We start from the raw sequence: 16835 nt of genomic DNA on the forward strand, positions 1-16835 counted from the left end.
AATTCTTTGAGTTGACAGCATGACCACAACGTCCAGCCTGGCTCCATAGCCCGCGACGCCTGTGTGGTCCGTGATCTTTTTGGGTTAGCACGTATAGGTAATCATCTCAAAAGATGTAGACCTCATAGTGATAGGCATTTCAAATGCGGCCTAAAGCACGGTCTCTGGGCTACTAAACTCTATAAAGAATTTAGCGCAGCCAGTGCTTAGGACTCCATCACCCTATGTTTTTCCCAAAAAATGCAAGATTATTTTGCATAAGGACCATTAGTTTCGACTTAATTATGTGCTATGTTTTCCATGCAAACATAAAGAATGCAAAAACAAAATCAAGTCGAAAAATTGTGAATTATAAATGTAAATAGAAAATATAATTCACTAATAAGTCTGTAATTTCCATAATAAAATGGACAAATATGTACAATTACATATATCTTTAGCAATCTAAATAATGAATCTAGATGCTTAAGATATATTTGAACTGAAATTAACTTATACTTAAATTTAAAATTTAAAAATGGTAAAATAGACTATTCTGGACCCTGGAAAACAGCCCAAGCTGTCAGGCGGACCAGACAGCGGCCTGGCGGCCTGCACGCCGGCCCAGCCTGGCTGGCCGGCCCAGGAGGCCCAACAAGGATCCAAAACGCCTATTATGAGGGGCGGCTAGGGTTTCAAACCCTAACCGCCCATAGCTCCAGCAGTAGCCGCCACCAGGGAGTCGCCGCCCCGTCTGAGGCCGGACTGCGCCTTGGCTGGGGCTGGTAGCCGCGACCAGGCAAGGGGCGACCGCGCCCTCGCCGGGATCCAGGCGCTCGCCATGCATCGCGGTCCGCGACCGCCTTGGAGAGCCACCACGGCCTCCGCCGGGCCGCCGCAGTCTGCTCCATCCGGCGCCAAGAGCAGCAGCGTCTGGGCGTCCTCGTCATGCGCGCCGGTGTCAGCCAACCCCGCACCAGGAGGCGGCCACGCCGAACTCCGCGAGGGGCCGGCCGCGCCCGACGTTGCCGGATCCGCACCGGCGGTCGGCGTGGCAGGGACGTGCCCGCTTGCGTAGAGAAGCAGAGCACCCGTTCAGGCGCCCACCCGTTGACGGCCGAGCGTCCGTGCCCACGCTGGCAACTGGCCGCGTCCGAGCCGGGGGACGGCCGCAGCGTGCCCGCGCCGGGGCGCTCGGCGGCCGGGGCTTGCCCGCACTGGGGCTCAACCGCGCGTAACCGAGGCTGTCCCTCGCCGTGGTCGGTTCTTGCCGGACCGCGCCTGGTCGCGAGCGGCCAAGGGCTCGCAACGACCGTGCCGTGTTCATTGGACTGACCGGGGTCGTGCCTCACCCGCGCCGAAGTGCACCTGGGCACATGCGGCCAAGGGCTCGCAGCGGCCAGTGCCTTGGCCGGTGGGTTGGCCGCATGGATCCGTGTGGGGAGCCTGCATGGTCCTCCCTGTGCATGAGCCGCATGGTCCTGTGTAGGCAGGCAGACGCACTGCGCATGGCCGAGGTGCGCTGCTGAAAGGGAATTAGGCTTACATCTAGTTCCTAAATATTTTTGGTGGTTGAATTGCCCAACACAAATAATTGGACTAACTAGTTTGCTCTAGTGTATAAGTTTTACAAGTGTAAAAGGTTCACACTCAGCCAATAAAATGACCAAGTATTGGATTCAACAAAGGAGAAAAGGGACAATCGAAGGCACCTCTGGTCTGGGGCACCGGACTGTCCGGTGTACACCGGACAGTGTCCGGTGCACCACCGGACAGTGTCCGGTGCACCAGAGGACTCCAACTCAAACTTGCCACCTTCGGGAATTTCTGGAGGCACTCCGCTATAATTCACCGGACTGTCCGGTGTACACCGGACAGTGTCTGGTGCTCCAAGAAAGAGCGGCCTCCGGAACTCGCCTGCCTCGGGAAAACGCAGCGGCTGTGAAAGGGAATTAGGCTTACACCTATTTCCTAATTGATTTTGGTGGTTGAATTGCCCAACACAAATAATTGGACTAACTAGTCTGCTCTAGATTATATTCTACAGGTGCCAAAGGTTCATCTACAACTGTACTAAATCGACTGTCCGGAATACCGTAGATTATTCCGGACAGGAGAAGCTTTTTGGAAAAACAGGCCAAGCGCGGACCGTCCGAGCCCCTGCGGCGGACCGTCCGCGACACCAGGATAACCTTCGGACAAAACCAATGCAAAAATACAAGTCTCCACTATGGACTGTCCGGAGGAAAAGCAAGGACCGTCCGAGCCCTCGCGCGGACCGTCCGGCCTCAGGCGTGGACCGTCCGGTAGGTGAGAAACCGAAAAACTCGAAGGTGACGGGTTCGGAAAAATGAATTATAGCGGCCGCGCGGACCGTCCGGGGTGCACGACCGGACCGTCCGCGACTGGCTTTATCTGACATCTGACGACGCATTAAATGCAATATAGCCGTTACTGCTGACCGTTGCGTTTTCAGCCGTTGATCTACAGGGGCGGACCGTCCGGACCAGGCGGGCGGACCGTCCGCGCTCAGCAGAATGGAGCAACGGCTAGGAAGTGGTTGGTGGCTATAAATACAACCCCAACCACCTCCATTCACTTCACCCAAGCATTCCAACCTTCAACATTCAATACAAGAGCTAGCAATCCATTCCAAGACACATTCAAAGCCTCCAATCTCTCCAAGTTCCAAAATCGAGACAAGTGATCATTAGTGATTAGTGACTTGAGAGAGAGAAGGATCCGTGTGTTATTTGCCACTCTTGTCGCTTGGCTTTTGCAATCGTGCTTTCTTTCATTCTTTCTTGCGAACAACTCAATTGTAACCAAGGCAAGAGACACCAATTGTGTGGTGGTCCTTGCGGGGAAGTTTGTTCCCGTTTGATTGAGAAGGAGAAGCTCACTCGGTCCGAGGGACCGTTTGAGAGAGGGAAAGGGTTGAAAAAGACCCGCCCTTTGTGGCCTCCTCAACGGGGAGTAGGTTTGTGAGAACCGAACCTCGGTAAAACAAATCCGCGTGTCACACTCTTTATTTGATTGCGATTTGTTTTGCATCCTCTCTCGCGGACTCGTTTATATTTCTAACACTAACCCGGCTTGTAGTTGTGATTATTTTTAAGAATTTCAGTTTCGCCCTATTCACCCCCCCTCTAGGCGACTATCAATTGGTATTAGAGCCCGATGCTTCATTAGAGCCTAACCGCTCGAAGTGATGTCGGGAGATCACACCAAGAGGGAGATGGAGACCGGCGACAAGCCCACTACGAGCCAAGGGAGCACTTCATCGGAAGAGTCCCGCACCAAGAGGAAGGAGAAGAAGAAGGACTCCTCCAAACGGAAGGAGAAAAGATCTTCTTCCTCACACCACAAAGAGAAGAAGGAAAAATCTTCTTCCCACAAGTCGCATCGGAAAGATGACAAGCACAAGAGGATGAGGAAGGTGGTCTACTACGAGACCGACACTTCATCAACATCGACCTCCGACTCCGATGCGCCGTCCGTAACTTCTAAGCGCCAAGAGCGCAAGAAGTTTAGTAAGATCCCCTTACACTATCCTCGTACATCTAGACATACTCCATTACTTTCCGTTCCATTAGGCAAACCGCCAACTTTTGATGGCGAAGATTATGCTAGGTGGAGTGATTTAATGAAATTTCATCTAACCTCACTCCACAAAAGTATATGGAATGTTGTTGAGTTTGGAGCACAGGTACCATCCTTAGGGGATGAAAACTATGATGAGGATGAAGTAGCCCAAATCGAGCACTTCAACTCCCAAGCCACGACCATACTCCTCGCCTCTCTAAGTAGAGAAGAATATAACAAGGTGCAAGGGTTGAAGAATGCGAAGGAGATTTGAGATCTACTCAAGACCGCACACGAGGGTGATGAACTCACCAAGATCACCAAGCGGGAAACGATCGAGGGGGAGCTCGGTCGCTTCCGTCTTCGCCAAGGGGAGGAGCCACAAGATATGTACAACCGACTCAAGACCTTGGTGAACCAAGTGCGCAACCTCGGGAGCAAGAAATGGGATGACCACGAGGTGGTTAAGGTTATTCTTAGATCACTCATCTTCCTTAACCCCACTCAAGTTCAATTAATTCGTGGTAATCCTAGATACACACTAATGACTCCCGAGGAAGTTATCGGGAATTTTGTGAGCTTTGAATGTATGATCAAGGGCTCAAAGAAGATCAACGAGCTTGATGATCCCTCCACATCCGAAGCACAACTGGTGGCTTTCAAGGCGACGGAGGAGAAGAAGGAGGAGTCTACACCAAGTAGACAACCAATCGACGCTTCAAAACTCGACAACGAGGAGATGGCTTTAATCATCAAAAGCTTTCGCCAAATCCTCAAGCAACGGAAGGGGAAGGAATACAAATCCCGTTTCAAGAAGGTTTGCTACAAGTGTGGTAAGCTCAGTCACTTTATTGCTAAATGTTCATTATCAAGTGACAGTGACAGGGATAACGACAAGAAGGGCAAGAGGAGAGAAAAGAAGAGGTACCACAAGAAGAGGGGTGGCGATGCCCACGTATGCCGCGAGTGGGACTCCGACGAGAGCTCCACCGACTCCTCCGACGACGAGGACACCGCCAACATCGCCGTCACCAAGGGACTCCTCTTCCCCAACGTCGGCCACAAGTGCCTCATGGCAAAGGACGGCAAAAAGAAGAAGGTTAAATCTAAATCCTCCACTAGATATGAGTCCTCTAGTGATGATAATGCTAGTGATGAGGAAGATAATTTGCGTACCCTTTTTGCAAATCTTAACATGGAACAAAAGGAAAATTAAATGAATTAATTAGTGCTATTCATGAAAAGGATGACCTTTTGGATTCTCAAGAGGACTTCCTACTTAAGGAAAATAAGAAACATGTTAAGGTTAAAAATGCTTATGCTCTAGAAATTGAGAAATGTGAAAAACTATCTAGTGAGCTAAGCACTTGCCATGAGACAATAGACAACCTTAGAAATGAAAATGCTAATTTGTTAGCTAAGGTTGATTCTCATGTTTGCAATGTTTCAATTACCAATTCTAGAAATAATGATGATGATTTACTTGCTAGGATTGAAGAATTGAACATTTCTCTTGCTAGCCTTAGGATTGAAAATGAAAAATTGCTTGCTAAGGCTAAAGATTTTGATGTTTGCAATGCTACTATTTCCGACCTTAGAACTAAGAATGACATGTTACATGCTAAGGTTGTAGAATTAAAATCTTGCAAACCCGCTACATCTATCGTTGAGCATGTATCTATTTGTACTAGATGTAGAGATGTTGATATTAATGCTATTCATGATCACATGTCTTTAATTAAACAACAAAATGATCATATAGCAAAATTAGATGCTAAAATTGCCGAGCATAACTTAGAAAATGAAAATTTTAAATTTCCTAGAAGTATGCTCTATAATGGGAGACGCCCTGGCATCAAGGATGGCATTGGCTTCCAAAAGGGAGACAATGTCAAACTTAATGCCCCTCCTAAAAGATTGTCTAACTTTGTTAAGGGCAAGGCTCCCATGCCTCAGGATAACGAGGGTTACATTTTATACCCTGTCGGTTATCCCGAGTACAAAATTAGGAAAATTCATTCTAGGAAGTCTCACTCTGGCCCTAACCATGCTTTTATGTATAAGGGTGAGACATCTAGCTCTAGGCAACCAACTCGTGCTAAGTTGCCTAAGAAGAAAACTCCTAGTGCATCAAATGAACATAGCATTTCGTTTAAAACTTTTGATGCATCTTATGTGTTGACTAACAAATCCGGCAAAGTAGTTGCCAAATATGTTGGGGGCAAACACAAGGGGTCAAAGACTTGTGTTTGGGTACCCAAAGTTCTTGAATCTAATGCCAAAGGACCCAAAACCATTTGGGTACCTAAAGTCAAGAACTAAACTTGTTTTGTAGGTTTATGCATCCGAGGGCTCAAGTTGGATCATCGACAGCGGGTGCACAAACCACATGACAGGGGAGAAGAAAATGTTCTCCTCCTACGAGAAAAACCAAGATCCCCAACGAGCTATCACATTCGGGGATGGAAATCAAGGTTTGGTCAAAGGTCTTGGTAAAATAGCTATATCTCCTGGCCATTCTATTTCCAATGTTTTTCTTGTAGATTCATTAGATTACAATTTGCTTTCTGTATCTCAATTATGCAAAATGGGCTACAACTGTCTCTTTACTAATGTAGGTGTCACTGTCTTTAGAAGAAGTGATGATTCAATAGCATTTAAGGGTGTGTTAGAGGGTCAGCTATACTTAGTAGATTTTGATAGAGCTGAACTCGACACATGCTTAATTGCTAAGACTAACATGGGTTGGCTCTGGCACCGCCTACTAGCCCATGTTGGGATGAAGAATCTTCATAAGCTTCTAAAGGGAGAGCACATTTTAGGACTAACAAATGTTCATTTTGAGAAAGACAGGATTTGTAGCGCATGCCAAGCAGGAAAGCAAGTTGGTGCCCATCATCCACACAAGAACATCATGACGACCGACAGGCCGCTTGAGTTACTCCACATGGATCTATTCGGCCCGATTGCGTACATAAGCATCGGCGGGAGTAAGTATTGTCTTGTAATAGTGGATGATTATTCTCGCTTCACTTGGGTATTCTTTTTGCAGGAAAAAACTCAAACCCAAGAGACCTTAAAGGGATTCTTGAGACGGGCTCAAAATGAGTTCGGCTTAAGGATCAAGAAAATCAGAAACGACAACGGGACGGAGTTCAAGAACTCTCGAATCGAAGGCTTCCTTGAGGAAGAGGGCATCAAGCATGAGTTCTCTTCTCCCTACACGCCACAACAAAATGGTGTAGTGGAGAGGGAAAATCGAACTCTATTGGACATGGCAAGGACCATGCTTGATGAGTACAAGACTTCGGATCGGTTTTGGGCCAAGGCGGTCAACACCGCCTGCTACGCCATCAACCGGTTATATCTTCACCAAATCCTCAAGAAGACATCCTATGAACTCCTAACCGGTAAAAAGTCCAATATTTCATATTTTAGAGTCTTTGGTAGCAAATGTTTTATTCTTGTTAAAAGAGGTAGAAAATCTAAATTTGCTCCTAAGACTGTAGAAGGTTTTTTACTAGGATATGATTCAAACACAAGGGCATATAGAGTCTTTAACAAATCCACTGGACAAGTTGAAGTTTCTTGTGACGTTGTGTTTGATGAGACTAATGGCTCTCAAGTAGAGCAAGTTGATCTTGATGAGATAGGTAATGAAGAGGCTCCATGCATCGCGCTAAGGAACATGTCCATTGGGGATGTGTGTCCTAAGGAATCCGAAGAGCCTCCAAATGCACAAGATCAACCATTCTCCTCCACGCAAGCATCTCCACCGACTCAAAATGAGGATGAAGCTCAAGATGATGAAATAAAAGATCAAGCAAATGAGCCACCTCAAGATGACGGCAATGATCAAGGGGGAGATGCAAATGATCAAGACAAGGAGGATGAAGAACAAAGGCCGCCACACCCAAGAGTCCACCAAGCAATCCAACGAGATCACCCCGTTGACACCATCCTCGGCGATATTCATAAGGGGGTAACTACTAGATCTCGTGTTGCTCGTTTCTGTGGACATTATTCCTTTGTTTCCTCTATTGAGCCACACAGGATAGAGGAAACACTACAAGATTCGGATTGGGTGGTGGCGATGCAAGAGGAGCTCAACAACTTCACTAGGAATGAGGTATGGCATTTAGTTCCACGTCCTAACCAAAATGTTGTAGGAACCAAATGGGTGTTCCGCAACAAGCAAGATGAGCATGGTGTGGTGACAAGGAACAAAGCTCGACTTGTGGCCAAAGGACACTCTCAAGTCGAAGGTTTGGATTTCGGTGAAACCTATACACCCGTAGCCAGGCTTGAGTCAATTCGTATATTATTGGCCTATGCTACTTACCATGGCTTCAAGCTTTACCAAATGGACGTGAAGAGTGCCTTCCTCAATGGACCAATCAAGGAAGAGGTCTATGTTGAGCAACCTCCCGGCTTTGAAGATAGTGAGTACCCTAACCATGTCTATAAACTCTCTAAGGCGCTTTATGGGCTCAAGCAAGCCCCAAGAGCATGGTATGAATGCCTTAGAGATTTCTTTATCGCTAATGGCTTCAAAGTCGGAAAGGCCGATCCTACTTTATTCACTAAAACTCTTGAAAATGACTTGTTTGTATGCCAAATTTATGTTGATGATATTATATTTGGGTCTACTAACGAGTCTACATGTGAAGAATTTAGTAGGATCATGACACAAAAGTTCGAGATGTCTATGATGGGGGAGTTGAAGTATTTCTTAGGATTTCAAGTGAAGCAACTCCAAGAAGGCACCTTCTTAAGCCAAACAAAGTACACTCAAGATATTCTAAGCAAGTTTGGAATGAAGGATGCCAAACCCATCAAGACACCCATGGGAACAAATGGGCATCTCGACCTCGACACGGGAGGTAAGTCCGTGGATCAAAAGGTATACCGGTCGATGATAGGATCATTACTCTATTTATGTGCATCTCGACCGGACATTATGCTTTCCGTTTGCATGTGTGCAAGATTCCAATCCGACCCTAAGGAATCTCACCTTACGGCCGTAAAACGAATCTTGAGATATTTGGCTTATACTCCTAAGTTTTGGCTTTGGTACCCTCGGGGATCCACATTTGATTTAATTGGTTATTCGGATGCCGATTGGGCGGGGTGTAAAATCAATAGGAAGAGCACATCGGGGACTTGCCAGTTCTTGGGAAGATCCTTGGTGTCTTGGGCTTCAAAGAAGCAAAATTCGGTTGCTCTTTCCACCGCCGAAGCCGAGTACATTGCCGCAGGCCATTGTTGCGCGCAATTGCTTTGGATGAGGCAAACCCTGCGGGACTACAGTTACAAATTAACCAAATTCCCTTTGCTATGTGATAATGAGAGTGCAATCAAGATGGCGGATAATCCCGTCGAGCATAGCCGCACTAAACACATAGCCATTCGGTATCACTTCTTAAGGGATCACCAACAAAAGGGAGATATCGAGATTTCATATATTAACACTAAAGATCAATTAGCCGATATCTTTACCAAACCTCTTGATGAACAAACTTTCAACAAACTTAGGCATGAGCTAAATATTCTTGATTCTAGGAACTTCTTTTGTTGATTTGCACACATAGCTCAGTTATATACCTTTGATCATGTCTCTTTCACATGCTATGACTAATGTGTTTTCAAGTCTATTTCAAACCAAGTCATAGGTATGTTGAAAGGGAATTGGAGTCTTCGGCGAAGACAAAGGCTTCCACTCCGTAACTCATCCTTCGCCATCACTCTGAGCAACACTCCGTCTTTGGTATAATATTCACTCATTTATTTATGACCAAAGGGGGAGAGAGTAATGTCAAGGGCTCTAATGACTCCGTTTTTGGCGATTCATGCCAAAGGGGGAGAGAGTATTAGCCCAAAGCAAAAGGACCACACCACCACCTCATTCTTATTTTTAAAATGATTTTCAATTAGGAATTTCAAATTAGTATCCTATTATGTTCCAAAGGGGGAGAAAGTAGCATTTCAAAATTGATATCTCAAAACCCTCTTGAACACTAAGAGGAGGATTTCACTTAGGGGGAGTTTTGTTTACGTCAAAGGAAAAACATTTGAAACAGGGGGAGAATTTCAAATCTTGAAAATGCTTCTCGAAATCTTATTCATTTACCTTTAACTATTTGCAAAAGGACTTTGAAAAGGATTTACAAAAGAATTTGCAAAAACAAAACATGTGGTGCAAACGTGGTCCAAAATGTTAAGAATGAAAGTAACAATCCATGCATAATTTATAAGTATTTATATTGGCTCAATTCTAAGTAACCTTTTGCACTTACAATTATGCAAACTAGTTCAATTATGCACTTTTATATTTGCTTTGGTTTGTGTTGGCATCAATCACCAAAAAGGGGGAGATTGAAAGGGAATTAGGCTTACACCTATTTCCTAATTGATTTTGGTGGTTGAATTGCCCAACACAAATAATTGGACTAACTAGTCGGCTCTAGATTATATTCTACAGGTGCCAAAGGTTCATCTACAACTGTACTAAATCGACTGTCCGGAATACCGTAGATTATTCCGGACAGGAGAAGCTTTTTGGAAGAACAGGCCAAGCGCGGACCGTCCGGGCCCCTGCGGCGGACCGTCCGCGACACCAGGATAACCTTCGGACAGAACCAATGCAAAAATACAAGTCTCCACTATGGACTGTCCGAAGGAAAAGCAAGGATCGTCCGAGCCCTCGCGCGGACCGTCCGGCCTCAGGCGCGGACCATCCGGTAGGTGAGAAACCGAAAAACCCGAAGGTGACGGGTTCGGAAAAATGAATTATAGCGGTCGCGCGGACCGTCCGGGGTGCACGACCGGACCGTCCGCGACTGGCTTTATCTGACATCTGACGACACATTAAATGCAATATAACCGTTGATATAGCCGTTACTGCTGACCGTTGCGTTTTCAGCCGTTGATCTACAGGGGCGGACCGTCCGGACCAGGCGGGTGGACCGTCCGGACCAGGCGGGCGGACCGTCCGCGCTCAGCAGAATGGAGTAACGGCTAGGAAGTGGTTGGTGGCTATAAATACAACCCCAACCACCTTCATTCACTTCACCCAAGCATTCCAACCTTTAACATTCAATACAAGAGCTAGCAATCCATTCCAAGACACATTCAAAGCCTCCAATCTCTCCAAGTTCCAAAATTGAGACAAGTGATCATTAGTGATTAGTGACTTGAGAGAGAGAAGGATCCGTGTGTTATTTGCCGCTCTTGTCGCTTGGCTTTTGCAATCGTGCTTTCTTTCATTCTTTCTTGCGAACAACTCAATTGTAACCAAGGCAAGAGACACCAATTGTGTGGTGGTCCTTGCGGGGAAGTTTGTTCCCGTTTGATTGAGAAGGAGAAACTCACTCGGTCCGAGGGACCGTTTGAGAGAGGGAAAGGGTTGAAAAAGACCCGGCCTTTGTGGCCTCCTCAACGGGGAGTAGGTTTGCGAGAACCGAACCTCGGTAAAACAAATCCGCGTGTCACACTCTTTATTTGATTGCGATTTGTTTTGCACCCTCTCTCGCGGACTCGTTTATATTTCTAACACTAACCCGACTTGTAGTTGTGATTATTTTTAAGAATTTCAGTTTCGCCCTATTCACCCCCTCTAGGCGACTATCAGGCTGCTCCGCTATAATTCACCGGACATGTCCGGTGTACACCGGACTGTCCGGTGAACCAGCAGAGCAACGGCTACTTCGCGCCAACGGTCACTGCAGGCTCATTCAATGCGCGCCAGAAGCGCGCAGAAGTCAGGCACGCCCATACTGGCGCACCGGACATTGAACAGTACATGTCCGGTGTGCACCGGACATCCAGGCGGGCCCAGAAGACAGAAGCTCCAACGGTCGGAATCCAACGGCATTGGTGACGTGGCCGGCGCACCGGACATGTCCGGTGTGCACCGGACTGTCCGGTGCACCATACGACAGACAGCCTCCACCAACGGTCATGTTTGGTGGTTGGGGCTATAAATACCTCAACCACCCCACCATCCATGGTATCCAAGTTTTCCAGCTTCCAACCACTATACAAGAGCTAGCATTCATTACAAAGCACACCAAAAGGGGTCAAATCCTCTCCCAACTCCACACAAAGCATTAGTGACTAGAGAGAGTGATTTGTAGTGTTCATTTGAGCTCTTGCGCTTGGATCGCTTCTTTTCTTTGACATTCTTTCTTGTGATCAAACACTCACTTGTAATCAAGGCAAGAGACACCAATTGTGTGGTGGTCCTTGCGGGAAGTTTGATTCCCAAGTGATTTGAGAAGAGAAGCTCACTCGGTCCGAGGGACCGTTTGAGAGAGGGAAGGGTTGAAAGAGACCCGGCCTTTGTGGCCTCCTCAACGGAGAGTAGGTTTGCGAGAACCGAACCTCGATAAAACAAATCCGTGTGTCACACTCTTCATTTGCTTGCGATTTGTTTTGCACCCTCTCTCTCGCGGACTCGTTTCTATTTCTAACGCTAACCCGGCTTTTAGTTGTGTTTATATTTGTAAATTTCAGCTTCGCCCTATTCACCCCCCCCTCTAGGCGACTATCAATTGGTATCGGAGCCTGGTGCTTCATTAGAGCCTAACCGCTCGAAGTGATGTCGGGAGATCACACCAAGAGGGAGATGGAGACCGGCGACAAGCCCACTACGAGCCAAGGGAGCACTTCATCGGAAGAGTCCCGCACCAAGAGTAGGAGAAGAAGAAGGACTCCTCCAAACGGAAGGAGAAAAGATCTTCTTCCTCACACCACAAAGAGAAGAAGGAAAGATATTCTTCCCACAAGTCGCCTCGGAAAGGCGACAAGCACAAGAGGATGAGGAAAGTGGTCTACTACGAGACCGACACTTCATCAACATCGACCTCCGACTCCGATGCGCCGTCCGTAACTTCTAAGCGCTAAGAGCGCAAGAAGTTTAATAAGATCCCCTTACACTATCCTCGTACATCTAGACATACTCCATTACTTTCCGTTCCATTAGGCAAACCGCCAACTTTTGATGGCGAAGATTATGCTAGGTGGAGTGATTTAATGAAATTTCATCTAACCTCACTCCACAAAAGTATATGGAATGTTGTTGAGTTTGGAGCACTGAAAGGGAAATGTGCCCTTGGCCCATTTCTAAGTATTTTGGTGATTAAGTGTCAACACAAGTGCTTAGATGTGAACCAATGCCCATGAATGAACAAAGTGCAAATCAAGAGCAAAGGTATGTTTCTAAGTCTTAGTACATTGGTTTTGTGTACTAATATCTTGTCTAAGTGTTAGAAACAGGAAGAAGAAGAAAAGAAAAGAAGTGGAGAGTGGCTGTGTACAGCCAAAGGCTGCTTCGGGCTGGGGCACCGGACTGTCCGGTGTGCACCGGACAGTGTCCGGTGCGCCAGACCAGCGCGGAGCAAACCGGCCGCTCTCGGGTTTTTCTCCGGCGACTTCGGCTAAAATTCACCGGACTGTCCGGTGTGCACCGGACTGTCCGGTGAGCCAACGGTCGGCCGGGCCAACGGTCGGCCGCGCGATCGGCGCGCGACACGTGGCCGAGCCAACGGTCGGAAGGAGGCACCAGACTGTCCGGTGTGCACCGGACTGTCCGGTGCGCCAGATCTGCAACGGTCGACAACGGTCGGCTTCGCCATTTAAGGAAAGGAATCGGGCACCGGACACTGTCCGGTGTGCACCGGACTGTCCGGTGCGCCCGACGACAGAAGGCAAGGATAGCCTTCCAGATGTGTTCTCAACGGCTCCTAGCTGCCTTGGGGCTATAAAAGGGACCCCTAGGCGCATGGAGGAGAACACCCAAGCATTCCTTGAGCACTCTTGATCACTCACACATCAATCTTGCACACTTGTTCGATATTCTAGTGATTTGAGCTCCGTTCTAGTGTGCTAGTCTTTTGAGCTCAAGTCTGGGTCTTGTGTGTGCGTATTCGCTGTGATCTTTGTGTTGTGTGTGAGTTGCTAATCCCTCCTTTGCTCCGTGATTCTCTGTGAACATCTTTTGTAAGGGCGAGAGGCTCCAAGTTGTGGAGATTCCTCGCAAACGGGATTGAGAAAAGAAAAGCAAGAACACCGTGGTATTCAAGTTGATCATTGGATCACTTGAGAGGAGTTGAGTGCAACTCTCGTCCGTTGGGACGCCACAACGTGGAGTAGGCAAGTTTTTGTACTTGGCCGAACCACGGGATAACCACCGTGTCATCTCTGTGATTGATTTCTTGTGGTTATTGTGTTTTGACTCCTCTCTAGCCACTTGGCCATACTTGTGCTAACCCTTAACAAGTTTTTGTGGCTTAAGTTTTGAAGTTTTACAGGATCACCTATTCACCCCCCCCCCCTCTAGGTGCTCTCAATTGGTATCGGAGCCGTTCTCTTCAAAAAGGGACTAATCGCCCGAAGAGATGGATCCTAAGGGAAAGGGGATGGTGGTCGACAATGAGAAGGAGTCTATCTTCAACGAGCCGAAGAATGACAAGTCCACCGACTTGGGCTCAAGCCACAAGCACAAAGATGGGAAGAAGAAGAAGACAAGGCGCATCAAGGAGATCGTCTACTACGACAGCGACGAATCCTCTTCTTCCCAAAAGGACGACGACAACGACTACAGGAAGACGGTCAATTCGAACTTTTCATTTGATTATTCTCGTATTCCACATAGTTCGAATTCGCATTTGCTTTCCATTCCTCTCGGCAAACCTCCACACTTTGATGGGGAGGACTACGGATTTTGGAGTCACAAAATGCGTAGTCACTTATTCTCTCTTCATCCAAGCATATGGGAGGTTGTAGAGAATGGAATGAAATTTGATAGCTCGGATAGTCCTATGCTTATAAATGAACAAATCCATAGAAATGCACAAGCTACTACTGTTCTTTTAGCATCTTTGTGCAGGGAAGAATACAATAAGGTGAGCGGCTTGGACAATGCCAAGCAGATATGGGACACCCTCAAGATCTCTCACGAGGGCAACGACGTCACCATGCTCACCAAGATGGAGTTGGTAGAGGGCGAACTTGGAAGATTTGCGATGATAAGGGGCGAGGAGCCAACTCAAACATACAACCGGCTCAAGACCCTTATCAACAAAATAAGGAACTACGGAAGCACGTGATGGACGGACCACGACGTCGTCCGACTAATGCTAAGGTCCTTTACCATTCTTGATCCTCATTTGGTGAATAATATTCGTGAGAATCCCAGGTACACCAAAATGTCGCCCGAAGAAGTCTTGGGAAAATTCGTCAGCGGGCGAATGATGATCAAGGAGGCAAGGTACGTGGACGATGCCTTGAATGGACCGATCAACGAACCAAAACCTCTTGCTCTCAAAGCAACAAGAAGTAAGGAGGCGCTACCTAGCAAGGTGGCACAAATTGAGGCGGTCGGACTTAATGATGAAGAGATGGCTCTCATCATCAAACGCTTCAAGACGGTGCTAAAGGGTCACAAGGGGCAGCCAAGCAAGACCAAGATGAAGGGGAAGCGCTCATGCTTCAAGTGCGGTAAGATTGGTCATTTTATCGCTAACTGCCCCGATAATGATAGTGACCAGGAAAAGGGAAACAAGAGGGAAAAGAAGAAGCATTACAAGAAGGCAAAGGGCGAGGCGCATCTAGGCAAGGAGTGGGACTCGGATTGCTCCTCTTCCGACTCCGACAATGAAGGACTCGCCGCCACCGCCTTCAACAAATCAACCCTCTTCCCCAACGAGCGTCACACATGCCTTATGGCAAGGGAGAAGAAGGTTTATGCATCCGGGGGTTCAAGCTGGATTATCGACAGCGGATGCACAAACCATATGACGGGGGAGAAGAAAATGTTCACCTCCTACGTCAAGAATAAGGATTCCCAAGATTCAATTATATTCGGTGATGGGAATCAAGGCAAGGTAAAAGGTTTAGGTAAAATTGCAATTTCTAATGAGCACTCCATATCTAATGTGTTTTTAGTTGAGTCTCTTGGATATAATCTACTATCTGTGAGTCAATTATGCAATATGGGATATAACTGTCTATTTACAAATGTAGATGTGTCTGTCTTTAGAAGAAGTGATGGTTCACTAGCTTTTAAGGGTGTATTAGACGGCAAACTTTATTTAGTAGATTTTGCAAAAGAAGAGGCCGGTCTAGATGCATGCTTAATAGCTAAGACTAGCATGGGCTGGCTGTGGCATCGCCGCTTAGCACATGTGGGGATGAAGAACCTTCACAAGCTTCTAAAGGGAGAACACGTGATAGGTCTAACTAATGTTCAATTCGAAAAAGATAGACCTTGTGCAGCTTGTCAAGCAGGAAACAGGTGGGAGGCTCTCATCACACCAAAAATGTGATGACGACATCAAGACCCTTGGAGATGCTGCATATGGACCTTTTTGGACTCGTCGCCTATCTGAGCATAGGAGGAAGTAAGTATGGTTTAGTTATTGTTGATGACTTTTCCCGCTTCACTTGGGTGTTCTTTTTGCAGGAAAAGTCCGAAACCCAAGGGACTCTCAAACGCTTCCTCAGGAGAGCTCAAAATGAGTTTGAGCTCAAAGTGAAGAAGATAAGGAGCGACAACGGATCCGAGTTCAAGAACCTTCAAGTGGAGGAATTCCTTGAAGAGGAAGGGATCAAGCACGAGTTCTCCGCTCCCTACACACCACAGCAAAATGGTGTGGTAGAGAGGAAGAACAGGACGCTCATCGATATGGCGAGGACGATGCTAGGAGAGTTCAAGACCCCCGAGTGCTTTTGGACGGAAGCCGTTAACACTGCTTGCCACGCCATCAACAGGGTCTACCTTCATCGCCTCCTCAAGAAGACGTCGTATGAGCTACTGACCGGTAACAAACCCAATGTATCGTACTTTCGTGTATTTGGGAGTAAATGCTACATTCTAGTGAAGAAGAGTAGAAATTCTAAGTTTGCTCCCAAAGCTGTAGAAGGGTTTTTATTAGGTTATGACTCAAATACAAAGGCGTATAGAGTCTTCAACAAATCATCGGGTTTGGTTGAAGTCTCTAGCGACGTTGTATTTGATGAGACTAATGGCTCTCCAAGAGAGAAAGTTGTTGATTGTGATGATGTAGATGAAGAAGATGTTCCGACGGCCGCTATACGGACCATGGCGATTGGAGAAGTACGGCCACAGGAACAAGATGAACGAGATCAACCTTCTTCCTCAACTATGGTGCATCCCCCAACCGAAGATGACAAACAGGTACCTCAAGTGGAGGCGATTGATCAAGGGGGAGCACAAGATGATCAAGTGATGGAGGAAGAAGCGCAACCGG

General features: G+C 47.0%; 1 pseudogene; it reads right to left on the reverse strand.

The window, feature by feature from the left end:
• Nucleotides 1–354: 354 nt before the first annotated feature.
• Nucleotides 355–16835, reverse strand: part of LOC109939415 (uncharacterized) — a 37192-nt pseudogene continuing 20711 nt past the window's right edge.

Source organism: Zea mays, chromosome 5, assembly GCF_902167145.1.
Source record: "Zea mays cultivar B73 chromosome 5, Zm-B73-REFERENCE-NAM-5.0, whole genome shotgun sequence".
Classification (NCBI taxonomy): Eukaryota; Viridiplantae; Streptophyta; class Magnoliopsida; order Poales; family Poaceae; genus Zea; species Zea mays.